Source organism: Sarcophilus harrisii, chromosome 5, assembly GCF_902635505.1.
Source record: "Sarcophilus harrisii chromosome 5, mSarHar1.11, whole genome shotgun sequence".
In the NCBI taxonomy this organism is placed as follows: domain Eukaryota; kingdom Metazoa; phylum Chordata; class Mammalia; order Dasyuromorphia; family Dasyuridae; genus Sarcophilus; species Sarcophilus harrisii.
Genome location: NC_045430.1, coordinates 37,799,684 through 37,813,135, shown reverse-complemented (window position 1 = coordinate 37,813,135; position 13,452 = coordinate 37,799,684). Strand labels below are relative to the sequence as shown.

Here is a 13,452-nt window from a genome sequence, read left to right as displayed (position 1 = left end):
GGTTTCATTCATAGGGTTCCAAGCCTGGAAGACTCTCCTCCACTCTGTCTACTTATTTCCCTGGCTTCCATTAAGTCCCAACTAAAATCTATTCTTTTACTGGACTTCTTTTCCAACTTCTCCTTATTCTAATTTCTTCCCTCTGTTAATTATCCCCTATTTATCATTTGTATATATTTGTTTGCATGTTGTTTCCTCCAATAGATTGTAAGCTTCTTGTAAGCAGGGACTGTCCTTTGCCTCCTTTTGCATCCCTAGCACTTAGTGCAATTCTCAGCACATAATAGACCCTTATTGAATGTTCATTGATTGATTGATTGATTTTAGGTATAATTTTTATTCTATTTTCCATCTTTTCCTAAGTAATATATGTATGCATGTATACACACACACATATATACATACATAGAAACATCTGGGTATGTATATTCATCAATTCATCCATTTAACAAAGATTTGTGGCAGATTGACACAGGAAGCCCCAAAAGGGATTTCCTTCACTTGAGCAGCCCTTGTGAATGTAGAGGGCATATATGGAAAGTCCCAAGCTCTCTTCAAAAGTACTCCCTTTCTTATAATGATGTTGGTCCAGAGCCAAGACCAGAAAGCATTAAGTAGAAATTGTAGGAGGAAAAATCATGAGTAAGAAAGAATGTTCCTAGAGATAGTAAAGATGGGAAAAGAGAGTCAGTGGCAGTGTTTTTAGCCAATAAACTACCAGCTAGGAGTGCTGCAGAGAATTGTAGAATACTCCTAGAAAAAAAAGCATCAATGGCAGACAAGGAAGATGCCCGAAGCAAAAGTGAAAACTTCCCAATGGAGATTGGTGCAGCCCCAAGTCATCAGCAGCCACCACATAGCCACGCTCTGCAGCAGGAGTATACTGATGGTGGTAAAAGCTGGTAGCCAGGATAAAGGCAGCTCATTCAGAACTGTTCCATAAGACCAACAATTACAGGGCTTTCAGCCTAATGCAATTTTGCCTATTAGTATTAGGAGAGGGACACTTAGAACCATTCCATTTTCCATTCCTTCAGTTCCTTGTGAGAGAAAAATAGGAACCACAATTATTTTTGAATAAATTGATGAATTAATTCCCCCTCCATTTGGTAGCCTTATATTGGAAAGAACTCCATCCCACTGAAAGAAAAATAATATATAACAAATTGTAAAAGTACATGAGAAAGCAAATAGTGTTATTCACTGTTCTAACAGTTACTTGTCCTTGGAAAAGAGACCTCTACTTTTCGAAAAGGACTTCTTTCACAATTGTAAAAGTATTTAGTTACTTCATCTTGTTTTCTGCCTTTAAAGACAGAATATTTTCCTTATAGCATACTGCCAGTTTCATTCTTTTTTCTCATTTAGCTGATGCCCCTCTTTTTCTACCCTTCCAAATCCTGTAAAATGCTTTCCTATTTGAAGTTGCTACAGAATGCTATCAACTGGCTAGATACACTTAGCAGGATTGAAAGGTTATAAAAATTGAATCTGTCCCCCTAGAAAGTTGAAACTACTATACAATAAGAGCTGCCTTTCTTAGCATATAAATAAATTTCTTTGCTTTTGATTTAACTTCTAGATTTGAGCTACAGTTATCAAACAAGAGGTTTCATTCCTTCACTCAAGAAAAAATTCCCTAATATAGTATTTGATAATAAACTTTTTAATAAAATTGACTTAAGTTCAAATGGCTTAGTAGCTTCTGTTGCTCACAAGACATAATGTGACTATTGCTAGGGAAAAGTTAAAACCAGCTTGTTTGTGTTTTTCCCAGAGAGACCCTTTGGTTTGTGCCACATATGAGTCATAGAGAGTAACAATTATGGAAAAGTCTCTAAGCTCACAACTAAGGTTGTGTGAGCTTGGAGCTTCAGTAATGCACTATAGGTTTTTGCACAAATTAATTGCATACTGTGTGCATGTTATTGTGTAGGGAGTTTTGGGAGATACCAAGATGAATAAGACATGGACCCTGCTCTCAGATAAGGGAGATATCTATCAAGGGAGATAACATAGGCATCCACAATCTGATATAAAATATATGTGATAAGGTTCTGGTATATTAGCTATATCAGAAATAAAATAATTTTTTTTGTTTTTATTGAGTCTGACTCTTCCTGATTCCATTTGGGATAAGACTAAAAGTCCTTCCCAACAGATAAATAGTTAAAGGATATGAATAAATAGAACTTTTTTTTTCCCTCTACAAGATAGTCAAGGTTAAGTGACTTGCCCAGGGTCACACAGCTAGGAAGTATTAAGTGTCTGAGACCAGATTTGAACTCAGGTCCTCTTGACTCCAGGACCAGTGCCCTATCCGCTGCATCATCTAGCTGCCTCGAATAAAGAGATCTTGAAAGAATTTCGTACTTTAAGCAACCATATGAAAGATTGTTCCAAATCAATTTGTTCTGAATAAGGAAAAACATGAATCATCACAACTCTGAGGTTTTAACTTACATCCAGGAAGTTGGTAAAGATGATAAAAGATGGCAGTGATTGATGTTATACGTGTTGTAGAAAAACAAACACACTAATACAACATTGATGGCTAGTGATCTATCCACTGTACTACCTAGCTACCTCACAGAATAGCAAAGAACATTACTGTAAGAAACAAGGAATATGACAAATGAGCCATAGCATGGGATGGATTTGTAATGAAATGATATAAGGTGAACTAAACAGAACTAGGTAAATAATACACACATTGGCCAAAGCCAAAGTAAAAACAAAGAACACCCGTCATAACAGAATAACTTAACCTGGATGATATAAAATTGGATTGATCTTGTTTGGTCTTTAGAAGACATATAGGAATGTAAAGCCCTGGCTTATCTGAAAAAAATGGGCCAGTGAAATCCTACATAGAATGTTGGACTGGGTAGCTATGTTGGTTAGTTTTGCTGAATCTCCTCCCCTACTTTCTTTTTTATTCTTTATTACAAAGGATGATTCTCTGGGTCAGGAAGCAGGGAGGACTATATTTGGAAATGTAACTAATTAAAAAATATAAAATATCCATAAAATTTGAAAGAAAATGAAAAGTTAATGAGGATTGGGGTGGGAGGTCAATACATTATAAAACTGAAGCATACAAGGAACTCAATTTCCCTAAATTCATTTAGAGAAATGAGAAAGAAAAAATTGAAACAAGAGCCAGTGGGGGAACATTTTGCTTCAATCAATACTTTGTGATATTTCTTCATCCATTGTCATCACATGTTGAAAACAATTATTGGATATCTTAAAGAGTTTGATTTGCCACTCTTCATATGTAGCAAGACACCAAATTAAAAACGTTTTTAAAGTTTCTATTTCAAAAAAAAACAACAAAAATTCCTGCTCTGAATGTTTTCAGGCTTGTTTAGAAGTTCCAAGACATGCCTTGAGGACAGGAGCCATTTCTTAGAATCTGCAAAAAGAAAGTGTCAAGTAATTAGTCTCCAAGGTCCCTTCCAATTTTAGGTTTCTGTTCTTATGGTCTCTAATACACATGAAATCAATACAACACTATCTTACCTTTGAATTTACATCTTTAAAGCTTAGTACAGTACCTGGAATAAAGAAAGCTTATACTTAACTTATTCCCTGGGCAAATCACTTAACCCTATTTGCCTTAGTTTCCTCATCTGTAAAGTGAACTGGAGAAGGAAATGGCAAATCACTCCGTTTCTTTGTCAAGAAAAACTTAAATGGGGTCATGGAGAGACAAATACAACTGAAAAATACTGAAAAAATGGCAGAGTCAAGATTCAGAATATGTCCTTTGATTTCATATCTAAGACAGGACAATTGAAGAGGCACAGAAAGTCAATTTACTTTTATAGGTATCCATTGGAAATTCCAGAGGCAAGCCAGCAACTGAGTTTTTCAAAAACTCCAGCAGCTCACACAGTTGATTTTATTTTTAAAGTGAAAAACAATCTCCAAAGATCATAATCGAGCCTTTTCTTTGATAAATCTCCTATTTAACTCTAGGGAAGCTTTGATGTCTTCTGTGTTTTGACAAGGTAAACTGAATTCTCTCTGAGCAGTGAGTCCACTGGGATTGTTTTTTCTGATCCCAAAGACAAGAAAAACAGAGATAGGTGAAGAAGGTCTTAGAGAAAGTATATCACTGATGGGAGGAATTCAGGTTGGAGCTATTGATTGGGCTTCAAATGTTGGTAGAGTCCCAATACCCCATCCAGTGTCTAAAATTAACCCAGCAGTCAAGCTAGCTTGAATATGCTTGCCAGAATTAAATTTTTAGGGTGAGCAGTTTATACTTTGGAAAACAACAATTGCTATTCAACAGAATGTGGTTTATTATTTTGTTGATTTTCCAGATTTAACAAAGTGATGGAGGAAACAGAATAGATTAAATTAAAAATGCTTTGTGAGTACATTTATTTTCCCTGGGAGAACATGTTGCAAAGAATTTATCACCCTAACAGTGAGGTTGGTGCTATTATTCCCCCCTTGCTTTTTTAAAATTGAGGTGACGGAGGCAAACAGAGATTTGCTATACATAACAAGCTGAATTTGAGCTCAGTTCTTCCTGACTCCATGTGCAGTGCTCTATACCAAAGCTTCTTAAAATAATGAGTTGTGAACCCATGTAGGGTCACGTAACTGAATATGGGGGTTACAAAATTTATGGTTTATTATCAGTAAATGTCTGATTTGAATACCTACTTTACACACCTGTGATTGATTTGTATTTCTATTTTATATATCTGCATACCTGGGGTCATATAAAAATTTCTCAGGCAAAAAGGAATCACAAGTAGAAAAAGTTTAAGAAGCTTTGTATACACTCTGTCACCTAATTGCTTCTGGTACAAAGATTTTTTTAGAGGCCTTTAAAAACAACTCCTGAATTTAATCTAAATTAAGTTCTCTCCTTCTTCTAGTGACTCAGACTCAGAAAACTAGAGATGGTGTTTGAACTTTATTTTACAGGAGGCAGAAGTAAAAGGTGAGCACTTCTAGGCATGGAGGACAGCTTATGCAAAAGGCATGGAGGCCAGAGATGGAGTGTCATGTTGTAAAAAACAGAGAGATGATTAGTTCAGTTGAATTCTATATCAGAGACAATCCAGTACAACTAGATAAAAACACTCTGTATTTTACAGGTGAAAAGACAGGCTGCTTGAGATTACAGTGAGCAATTATACAAAGCCTTACTGTTTGCAAAGGATTTATTTCATTTCCTCCTCACCACAACCTCATGAGTTTGATGCTATTATGAAAGAAGTTAAATATCCTCCCCAGGTCATTACATAGCTACTAAATGTCTGAGGCAGGATTCCAAAACAAGTCTTTCTGAATCTACATCCAGAACTCTATCTATTGGTTTATACCTGTGGTATTCTGAGAATAATAAATTCTGTGGCAGACCTAAGATGGCAGAATAATGGCAAGAACTCACCCAACCTCTCCCCTAAACTGTTCTAAATTCCTTTAAATAATGACTCTAACCAAATTTTAGAATGAGAATAAGTTCTTTGAGCCTAGGTCACTGGTACCTTTTTGTTTGGATCCAACAGAAACTTCAAAGAACTCCCTCTTTCTTACAGTACAAACACACATTCCTGGCAATCAGTTAAACTCAACTGCCCATAAATATGATAGTCATTCATGTTATTTGTCACTTTGCACTTTTTCACTAGTTCCTGGAAAGAAAGGATTATTTGGCCATTAATATTGGATTCCATTGATGTAAAACTAATTAATATTTCTTAAATTCTGGCTTTGTGTGAAATTCTCAATATCCAAAGACAAAAAAAAAAAAAAAAATGCCTTTAAGGAGCTTACGTTCAGAGGAAGAGACAACTTATTACTATACAAGTTGATGTAAAATATGTAAAAAATAAAAAGCGAGGGGCAGTTAGATGGAGCAGTGGGCCTAGAGTCAGGAGGACCTGAATTAAAATCCAGCCTGAGACACTTAATACTTCCTAGCTGTGTGACCCCCCCTTCCCCAGCAAGTCACTTAACTCCAATTATCTTACAAAAAAGTTTAAAAAAAAATAAAAAGGACCTGACAGTGGTTGATAGTAAGACCTCATGGGTTGATAAGTAGTTTACTAATCCTCAGCAGTTTCCCTACTCCCATCTGCAAGGAGTCCCCCAAAGAAACCCCATTGCCTATCTTCTGGACCTGCTATAATTCAGTCTGAGATACCAGAGTCTTGAGTTGTGCTTCATAATTATTCTGTGTTTGCCTCAGAGCTCTTCATATTGACACTTGAATCTGCTGTCACCGTAACCAAACTGTCTCCAGAGCCCAAGGCCCCGAGGATGTCACTGTTTTTTAGAGAAGGAACATGGGATGGTTATGCCAGTCACTGGTTATATTCACAGGGCTCATTACTCTGACAGGAGCCACTTACAGAGCTGCACAACTCCCTTTGGAAACTCAAGGGCACCATGGCATGTCAGAACCACTGGAAATCATAATAGAAGATTTTTTTTCATTATTTTTTTTCCTCTGTTGAAAAATGCATATGGGAAAGAGAGAAAGATAAGGACTGGATATTACAATAGGAATTTCTGATTTTCTTTTATTCCTCTTGCAACTTTTGTTTAGAATTAATCTCACCTGTTCAAAACCTGTCCCATGGGAGGTGAAAATTTACTTAAAACCTTAAATATAAGAAGTAAAGAGGAAAAATCTTTCTGGTCCTCCTGACTCCTTGGCAACATGTAAATCTTTCTTCTCAATTAGCCTATATGTGAATCCTTTAAATGCAGTTAAATCTATAATCTTACTCAATTTACCTGTAGAGTTTGTTTAACAAGGTTAGGAACATCCTTAGGGTATATATGAGATTATGATTCATTGTTTAACTACATTTGTTCAACTTTTATAACATTGAAGAAAGTATGGGATTGTGGCTTTATCTTTTTTTTTTTTTTTAACATTTTATGGTTTAAGAGGAATATACAAGATTTCATTATGTAAAAGAATTATTTCTTTGTCACTTGGATATAGTTTTTCCCATAAGAGGATTTGTGAGATACATAATTAGGGCTCAGGTTTTTTCTGAGGTCTGAACCTATGTTTGGATATGGGAATAAAATGTAGATTCTTATCTTTATAATTCTGTGTTGTGGTAAGTATATTTAGGCAGCAGTTACTTACCATGTGAATGCAGAGAGAAGCTATTTCTTCCATAACAACAGATCATTTAATTGGTATAAGAAACTTCAGGATTAAAAACTGTCCTCTTCCAAAGCAATTTGCTTCCTAACTGGGCACTATGAAGTTAAATGAATTGCCCAGGGTCACAAATCCATTATGTGTCTGTCTCTCTCTGTTTATCTCTTAAATGTTTAACAAGGTGCTCTCTTGAAAAAAAAAAAAAAAAAGCCCACACAACAGACTTTTATTAATATTCTCTCCATCGCTTTCATAAGTCTACAAGTCAAGGAAACAACAAATCATTCCTTGATTCTTATTGTTTGCAATTTCCAAGTGTTAAGTGCTCATTCTGAAAATCTAACAATCAGTTCCAATAAATTAGTGTAAATTGGTCCTAACATGATCCTGTATCTTTCTTTCTTTCTCTGTCACTGTCCTGTGTCTCTGACTGTGTTTGTCTCTGTCTCTGTCTCTGTCTCTGTCTGTCTCTCTTTATGTCTCTGCCCCAATCTCTCTGATATTAAGGTATGTTACAAGGAGTATGAATATTCCTCATATTCAGATACCTTGAAAGATGATTCCTGAATGCATTCATAATTGTGCCTCTTCCAGAGTGGAAATCTTCTGTAAACACTTGGTCTAATCTTGCTGCAATACTATATTATACTATACTATATTACACTATGTTAGTGTGTATATATGTATATATATATATATATATATATATATATACACTAATACAAAAAATATTAGTATATATATATACATACAAAAACATTATATTAGTGTTTTTGATGCCTTTTCTATCTCTTATATAAGCACATCTAGGACTACAACATTAGGGTCCAAGTAGGGTGGTTTCCCTGTTCTTGATGGTGAAACCACTGTTAAAATTATCTTTACAGATCTTTTCCATTCTTTGGCTGTTTGTGGTCCATTCATTTTTGTCTCTAAATGCCTACAGGAAAACTTTGCTTACTATGATCTCTTGCCAAACTGATTTTACCCTTCACTGCTTCTTTCTGCGTCATGGGGTGATATTATTCAGAATCATCTATCATCTTTCCTTATAAGATTTTATAAATGAGTTTTATATTTCAGACCCATGTTGCCTTTGGCCTCTAGCTCTCTCTATTTGGCAAGTATCAAATGTTTGTTGGCTAAGTTGGTTCTTTGCTTTTCTTGTTTTAGCATTGGATTTATATCACATACATTTCTGTATAAAATTATCTTAATTGCTGTTAAAGTGATTTCTCTTGTTCATCATTCATTTTAAATTGCTCATTTAAATAGGATTGAGTACTTTGCAGCTAGGTGGTACAAGAGACAGAATGTTGGATGTAGAATCAGGAAGATTTTATCAATCAATAAAATCAATCCAGAAATAAACATTTACTTCAAATATTGCATCAGATTCTTACTAAATCTGTGAATTTGAACATTTGCCTAAGCACTTAATCTCTTTTAATCTGTTTCCTCACTTCAAAACCCCATTTGGGGTTTTCTTGGCAAGTATACCTGGACTGTGATCATTTTCTTCTTACTACTATAAAGCAGCTCACTTTATAAATGAAGAAACTGAGGCAAACAGGGTCATACAACTAGTAAGTGTGTCCAAGATCAAATTTGAATCCAGGAAGATGAGTATTCTTCATTTTAGGCTTGGCACTCTATCCACTGCACCATATAGCTGCCCACTATTATCTAACCCATACAGTTTTTGTGAAGATCAAATGAAATAATATTTATAAAGCACTTTGCAAACCTAAGGAGCTATATAAATGCTCTTCCTACTTTCTTCTCTAAGTAGGTAAGGGTATGCAGATGGATCCCCAATAAGGTAGACTTCTATAGCTACTTATGATTGTAGCAAATGGCTAGCTACAATTCTGGAGTTGTAACCCTGGAAATTCCAAGCTCACCTTAAATCTCCCACCAAATATATTGCCACTCACAGTCTTCACACTGAAAGGAATAAAGATGGCAGTTATTAAAAGGGAATAGGAGCACAATGTAGGGGAAATTAGTAATAAACAGCCTATGGGTGAGGAAAGTAAAAGAATGCTTTGTCACTAATGATCCATGTGAAACTCAACATGTCCTCAAACTCCTTGGGTATCCATTTTCTCATCTATAAAATAATAGAATTGGACTAAGTCACAGATTCTTAATTAAGTGCCTTGATCAGGGTCACACAACTAGTGAATGTCTGAAATCAGATTTGAACTCAAGAAGAGGAGGCCAGCTGTGCATGTAGAAACAAAATTTCATTCTTCTGCCTCAATTGGTATGAAGATCATTGAAAACATTTGCAAAGTTAGTCCCCCATTACAAGTGTTATGAATATGTGCTTTAAATGATCAGTGGGCTGGGTATAGAAGTACATAAGAGGAAGAGAACAAGTTAAATCTGGTTTGTAAAATGGGACATTTCTTTCCATGCTTCTAAGCTATTCTAAAAGCAAATCCCAACTTTTAAAGATTATTTTTGAAATGACGTTGAATGACTGTCTAGTCATGGAATACCAGTCTCTGGAAAAAAATCACAATTATGGACAACTTAAAAAGTAAAGGAAAGGTTTGGTAGGTTTAAATTGGCTGAAAAATATTACCAATGATGATTTGTATGAGAAATGACGTGAGGGATCTCATGCAGGAAATCTGTAATTGGAAGGGGTACTATATGATTATAATTTTTTTTACAAGAGCTTTTTATTGGATGTGGAGAGTATTACGAGAGTAATAACAGGTATGCAAATAAAAGAACAAAAATAGCATTTAAAAAATACACAAAAGAGCACAGAAGGAAGTTAGGGAGGAGGCATTTGCAGACAAGACAATGTTGGTCCTGTGCTGTTAATAGATATTTTCAAAAGCAAGTTGTATATAAAATGTCCTCTTGGTTTCAAATACAATTCTCCTTTGTCTTCTTGCTTCGTATCTTAACGTGTTCATATTTCTTAAATTCAAGATTTTTTTTTTAAAGAAAGAGATGGTATATTAATATGGAAAGTGTGCTCTCTTAGTTAGAAGCTCTGGGTTGAATCTCAGCTCTTTCACCTACTCCTTATGTGACCTTGGTTAAGTAAACCTCCTGGAGTTCAACTTTAGATAAGGGTCAAGTACATGGTCTAGAATCAGGGGTGTGTGGATAAATATTTAACAACCAGATCTCTTTCCTCCATCCTCCCCACAATTATATGTAGGGCATACTTTTAAATTTAATTTGCTTCATTAATATTTTCTCTTTCACTTTAAGTAACAATAGAGCAAACATATTTATAATGATTGCAGATTTTTGAGATAAACACTAATGCTGAAAATTCAACAAAAAGCTCATTTGAGCAGGTTCTAGCATACCTTTACCTATAAGGTATCTTTCATCTTAAAATTCTTACCATATTCTCCCAGGACATGGACCAGAAATTTGTCTCCTCTACTCAGTAAATCTGTAATTGCAGGTAGATCATTTTGTCTTTTTAATCCCTTATCTGTCAAGTGATGGGACGGTAGTGAATCATTTTTAAGATTTCTCTTAGCTCTTAGTCTTATGAGTTTGGGATAATAGGTGAAAAACTTGAATGCTGTGTTGGTACCCTTAAAATATGAAAAGCTCTAGAATAAGGGTTTTAAATTTTTTTTTTTGTAATTTAGAAATCATAATTCAGTCAAATCAACAAACATTTATTAAGCACCTACTTTATGGAAGTCCTAAATTTTAGTTGGAAGTTAGTGAAGATAGAGGTGTATTTTTTCCCCAATTAAGTTTATGGATACCCTAAAATCTATCCACAGACCATGTGGGTTATAATAAGGGTTAGTAGGTGTTAGAAGATATTAGAAGAGTCATGTATAATTGGATCTGGTAGAAAATGCAGGAGTTGATTGAGGTCATAACATGTGGAGCATTATAATTATTCTCTTCCATTTTTCTACTTGTTTCCTTTTAATCACTGAGCATGGGGAGCTGTCCATGGATCACAAGTTAAAAACTCTTGACCTGGAAGAAGGCCTTGCTAGCATGTTGAATAGATTTCTGGTGTCTGATTTTTGAGAGTATATAGACAGGTAGGTCTGGATGGCTTGTGATTTATCAGAATTGATCATCATATAATCTTGCTGCTGTCATGTACAATGTTCTTCTATTTCTACTCGCTTCACTTAGCATCAGTTCATGTAAGTCTCTCCAGACCTCTCTGAAATCATGCTGCTAGTCATTTCTTATAGAACAATAATATTCCATAACATTCACATGCCATCATTCAGCCATTGTCCAACTGATGGGCATCCACTCAGTTTCCAGTTTCTTGCCACAACAAAAAGGGCTGCTACAAACATCTTTGCAAATATGCACCTTTTCCTTTTTTATGATGTCTTTGAGATACAGGACCAATAAAGACATTGCTGAATCAAAGGATATGCATAGTTTGATAGTCCTTTGGGCATAGTTTCAAATTGCTCTCCAGAATGGCTGAATCACTTCCACAACTCCACGAACAATGTATTAGTGTCCCAGTTTTCCCGTGTCCCCTCCAACATTCATCATTATCTTTTCCTTTCATCTTAGCCAATTTGAAAGGTGTGTAGTGATACCTTAGAGTTGTCTTAATTTGCATTTCTCTGATCAATAATGATTTACAGCATTTTTTCACATGACTAGAAATGGTTTTAATTTCTTCATCTGAAAATTGTCTGTTCATTTCCTTTGACCATTTATCAATTGGAGATTGGCTTGAATTCTTATAAATGTGAGTCAATTTTCTATATTGTTTAGAAATGAGGCTTCTATAAAAACCCTTGGATGTAATCCCCACCCCACCCTCCAGTTTATTGCTTTCCTTCTAATCTTGTCTGTATTGGTTTTGTTTGTACAAAACCTTTTTAACTTAATATAATCAAAACTATCCATTTTGCATTCCATAATGTTCTTCTTTGGCCATAAATTTGTTCTTGCTACACAGATCTGAGAGGTAGAGTATTCTTTATTCTTCTAATTTGCTCATAATATCACCTTTACATCTAAATCACAAACCCATTTCGACTTTATCTTGGTATGTGAGAAAATGCCTAGTTTCTGCCATACTAATTTCTAATTCCCCCAACAATTTTTGTCAAATAGTGAGTTCTTCTCTCAGAAGCTGGGGTCTTTGGATTTATCAAACACTGGATTACTATAGTCATTGACTACTGAGTCTTGTGAACCCAATCTATTCCACTGATTGACTATTTCTTACTCAGTATCATATGGTTTTGATGACTACTGCTTTATAATATAGTTTTAGGTCTGGTATAGTTAGGTCAAAAAGTGATCTCCCTAAAAACAATAGCAACAACAATAATCAACCAACCAGCCACAAAAAATGCTAATTGAATATGAAAGACAAAGGGAAACAAAGGCTGCTGAAGTGGGCCAAGCCATTCCTGGAAACATATTCTGTTCTAGTCCTGAAATACCAAGAGAATTTTTGTTATCCTTCCCAGCCTTAACCATCACCTGTCTCAAGACTGAGGACAAGTTCAAGGTTGATGCAATTCTTCCTGGCTACATAATGGGGACTTTCACAACCATAAATCTGCTAATCACTTGTAAAAATCTCATTATTGTCATTGTGTTATGGTTTGCTCAAGCTCTACAGCCACACACCTGTAGCCACATGCAGATGCCCTGAGAAATGGAGGTACTTACTATACAGCCTTTGTTCTTGCCTCTCTATTTGCTTTAGTCTCCAAAGCATTCCAGTCATTCTTCTGTAGGCGGAACTGTGGGATGGAAATCAGCCTGAAGATTTAGGTCTTTCATAGTCCTGGAAACCATTCAGAGAGCCTGAATGAGACATTAAACACAACAGTAAATGTTGGAAAAATATAGGCCTGGGGAAGTTAAGGCTAGGGCAGGAGCCACCTTCTAGTCCATGGTTGACCTTTGTAGGTTCCTGACTGACAAAGACCTCTCTCATAGATGTAAGAAATGAGCATGAGAAATAATAATAGTGCCTTATTTATTAAAGCAAACTCCTTGACCTATTTAGACCAAATTTCCCTATCTGATTTGATTTAATTACACAGGGTGTTATGTAGAAAGAAAGGAGGGGCCTGGATGAGGTACAGAGTTAGTCTTTGTTTGTTTTAGTTTGTTAATAGAACCCATGAATGGGGTGGGTCATTTTGAGGATTGTACACTCTTCTGAGAAGCCAAGAACATTTCTTGGAAGTACTCAAGAGCAGAGACACTTTTCACTGGAAACTATGACGTTCCAAGGGAGTAGGGTTTAACCTTCAGTCAAAGTTACACATGGATAAATGATTCCTGTGGGGTTA

At 35.5% G+C, this 13,452-nt stretch overlaps 1 long non-coding RNA gene across 1 annotated transcript; it reads right to left on the bottom strand.

Annotated features, from left to right (window-relative positions):
* Positions 1 to 3,074: 3,074 nt before the first annotated feature.
* On the bottom strand, positions 3,075 to 13,136 carry LOC116419348. Its single transcript, XR_004229632.1, has 3 exons — positions 12,821 to 13,136; positions 9,058 to 9,100; positions 3,075 to 3,418 (listed from the first exon to the last, which is right to left on the bottom strand). It is a non-coding gene; the product is annotated as an uncharacterized LOC116419348 (long non-coding RNA).
* Positions 13,137 to 13,452: the final 316 nt, after the last annotated feature.